Source organism: Dipodomys merriami, unplaced genomic scaffold, assembly GCF_024711535.1.
Source record: "Dipodomys merriami isolate MVZ:Mamm:240054 unplaced genomic scaffold, mDipMer1.0.p SCAF_287, whole genome shotgun sequence".
Lineage (NCBI taxonomy): Eukaryota > Metazoa > Chordata > Mammalia > Rodentia > Heteromyidae > Dipodomys > Dipodomys merriami.
In genome coordinates, this window is record NW_027204348.1 from 1,138,346 (window position 1) to 1,142,484 (window position 4,139).

General features: G+C 33.2%; 1 pseudogene; it reads left to right on the plus strand.

Annotated features, from left to right (window-relative positions):
- The first annotated feature begins 3,821 nt into the window (after nucleotides 1–3,821).
- Nucleotides 3,822–3,918, plus strand: LOC138838669 (U6 spliceosomal RNA; annotated as a pseudogene).
- The last annotated feature ends 221 nt before the right edge of the window (nucleotides 3,919–4,139 follow it).

Sequence of the window (4,139 nt, forward strand, 5' to 3'; positions counted from 1 at the left end):
TCAGAGTCACTCCTTCTATCATTCTCAACCAACCCTTTCTCCAAGATTTATTTCCAATTTACCACTTCCTTCATCATATGTGTACATTCAGTATTGTAGCTGTATTTGCTCCGTGTTCATTTTTCATTCATTCTATGTTTTTACTATAATTCCTCTTTGGTTTCAACTTCTGATAGTCATTCTGTTAAACTGTCTATTAATACTTTGAAAGGTTTATATACATTTCATGGAGTTTCAATCCTGCATATTCTTGAAATAATGTCAGCTTATATTTCCATAATTCATTCATCTGCAGCAACAATTTGTAAGACTGGAGACGGGAAGCACCTAAACATGATTTTTTCTCAACCGTTTGAAAGGTTAATCTTTAGTCAAAAAGAAAGTTAAAAAATGGCTTAGAATGTATTCCTAACTATGCATTTTTATAAATGGCTTTGTACAATCGTGTGATTCTTTTATTTTACATGGAATAATATTTTCTACTACCTATAAGTTTTGGAAAAAGAAGAAAATTAAAATTTATTCCTAGATAGGAATATGATAGAAATAGAAGACAGATATTATGTTTGTCATATCTCAGATTAGTACCCATATTCAAGACTTAAAGTCATATTTCTTACTATGTTAGACAGAGGGAAAACATAAAATAACATATGATGAGGCAACTATTTGTGATTGTTTAAAATGTACCTTATTAAATGATGAAATTTATTAGCTAACGTTTGGGTTTGAAATTTAGGAGGCTGACATATTAAACACATTTCTGAAAGGCCCATACTGAAAAACACAAATTGTGGGTGGTACTATTTCTACACTTTAATGAATTGTTGAACATGTTTGGCATTAGTGCTGAGTAAATAATTCAACTCTATTGTAACTTGCTCCCTACACTTGAAAAACTTGTAATGTCACTAAGTATCATCAACTTGTCAAATGTTATTTTGGCGAAAGTGATTTTTTTAAATTTAATTTAATTTTATTTGTGAACATACTGTACAGAGGGGTTACAATTACATGGGCAGGATAATGCGTACATTTCTTACCAAGCATTGCAGCCTCCTCCTTTGGTTTACCCTTCACATCCCTTGCCAGCCTCCCCCCTCCCCCCAATCCCAATCCTTCTCCTTCCCCCCCCCCCCCCGCACCGACGTTGTAAAGCTCGTTTTGGACATGACAACTTGTAATTCTCATTGTTGCAAGAGGTCCACCTGTATCCTTAAACACTGGTTTTTCCCCATCTCCTCCACAAGTTATACTGACATCAAATATAGTGAAAGCAGGGGTTATACTGTGGGGGAGGGACATACAAAGCAACAAAGAGATAATCTTATAAATGCGTTAGAAACACATGCATGAAAGAAAAAAAACATTAAAATACATATCTAAGGGTTCATTTTCCTGACCTCACATTATCTGACCTTTTCCGCTTGACTCATACATATACTAGATATTGCAAATAAGGGAAACCATGGTACCTATGTTTCTTTGGGCCTGGCTTCCTTCACTTAATTTATTTTTTTCCAAGTTTTTCCATTTCCTAACAAATGGGGCAATGTCATTCTTTCTGATGGAGGCATAGAATTCCATTGTGTATATATACCACATTTTCTTGATCCATTCATCTACTGAGGGACATCTGGGTCGGTTCCATATCTTAGCTATGGTAAATAATGCTGCAATAAACATTGTTGTGCTGGTAGCTTTAGTGTGGTCTTGTTTGTAAACATTTGGGTAAATGCCCAAAAGTGGGATTGCTGGGTCATAGGGGAAATCTATGTGAAGTCTTTTGAGGAACCTCCATACTGCTTTCCAAAGTGGTTGAACAAGTTTACATTCCCACCAACAATGAAGTAAGGGCGAAAATGATTTTTAAAAATTTATTTGAAAAGGAATATACTTTCAGGAGATTAAATGTAGATTATCATTGGTTTGAGAGTGACATTTTTATACCACAGAACCATGTTGTACTGAAGTCCCAGTGTTTTGAAGCACTCCTTAGTGCTTCAAATATTTTTTCTGAATTACATTTGACCTCTAAGTCAAGTTTTCGGGCTTTGGTAGAGCAATTATAGATCTATCCTTCTAGGAACTATTTTTTGGCCCAATAATGTAGGAATAAAATCCTTCGTTAATCATACGTGAGGGGTATTAAAAATAATCTTATGACACTTTGTGAACTTGTTCACTCATATGGGCTGGTCATTTGTAAGTTGAATTTTGAATTACAGTACTTTCTCTCAAATTGTGTGATCTCAACCTTCATTTTAAGTTGCCTTGCATTTCACAATTGCTTACTGCTAATTCCTGCATCTCAAGGAATTGGGGCCCTGAAATATAGGAAATGCGAAATTGAGATGGGTCTTCAATTACTTTGTTTTGATATATTGCATGGGCCTTGGTGAAATGTCTTGCCCCTGTTATCTGATGATGCAGGAAAATGGGCCTTGGGATCCTAGGACCCATGGGTACTGCAGAAGAATAATATTTTTTAGACATCTTAGCAAAATTTGGGCATAATCAGTAAGAATGCTTCAGAAATATGGACAAAAACAGTTTGGGACAAGCGAGTTAAAACAATAAACAGAGTTTCAGAGTAAAATCCATTACAGATTAGAGGAAAACATTGCTTTTTTATCATGTGGATTCAGAAGACCAAGAAGAGTTATAATGTATCACAAGTTTATACTAAAAAGTTTGCATTGATACGTTTTCTAGTCTAATACATATTTGAAACCTAAATATTTATATTCCAATTCTATTTATTGGAGTAAATAAATATCAATTTATTTGTCAAATTATCAACTAATTCTAGTAAGTTTCATTGTGTGAAATATAAAATCAGCACATATAATATAAAATATAACTATATATAATATGATTAAAAGACACAAGTTTTGTATTGTTCTGTTGTAGTTACTTTAAAAAAGGCAACTCTGTTTTAAAGTATGATTCCATTATCTCTACTTCAGTGTTTGAAAGAGTTAGATCTAAAGCTTTATCATTTGTAGATTTACAGCATGGAGGCAAGAGGAAACACTGTGATTAAAACATTATCAATTTAATGCCTAATAACGAGGAGAAACATATGCACTTCTCCTGCAACTACGAAAATATTTGGTGATAAAAAGGCAGTAGTGTAAGTTCCTGCCAGGAACTTACAGACAGGACAGGACATTCAGTAATCATGCATACGAACAATTTTTTCACCTTCTTGGCTTTAGCTACTTTTAAATGGAAGGTATAATAAACAATTATATTTTGATAAAATACCTTCTCGTCTGAACAGTTCTGTTTGAACTGTTCATCTCTCTATGATCCCTTGTAACCAAGATTAGTTTTGTTCTAGTAAGAAAATCTTTGCTGTCAGGGTAAGGTATTCTGGTTGGTCTGTTCCCACATGGAAGAAAGGTAAAAGGCTCAGGTAGTCATTTGTTCCAGTAACACCTCATTTGGGAAAATGTGAGCTGAAGAAGTTTAGAAGTAGCTCTTAAGCAACGCTTAGTTTGAATCCATTAGGTCCACAAAGCTGGATAAATAAGTACTTGAAAAAGCCATCACCTTTGGACGTAACTATAAATAATAGAGAGTATGATCAAATTCCAAATAAAAAGACTTAAGATATTCATTGGAAAAAAAGTTTGCAAATGTGAGCAATCGACTGATCAATATAATTTTTTCCAATATTCACAGAATTTTAGGGAAATAAGATCGATCAATAGCATTGTTAGGAACAATAAGGTTTCATTGTTACAAGTAAGCACCCATAGATATAAGCCTGTATAAAGATTGCATCATTAACTATTAAATTTAGAGGATACTACATGCTTCAGCAGCACGTATACTCAAATTACAATACAGAGATTAACATGGCACTTGGACAAGGATAATATGAAAATTTGAGAAGTATTCCATATTTTTCATTCTTCAGATTCAAGAAATGAAAAAAAGTGATTAAAAAGTTGATTACAAAATTACAAGTGTAATAATACACATAATTCATATAATTAAATTTAGTTTGACATCAGTGTATTAAATCACCTCAGAAAGGCGTTTACATAGCATAAACTTTACAAAACTTTTCAAATTAGACAACATTGTAATTTTATCCCAAAGAAAAATAATATTAAGACCTAGAAAAA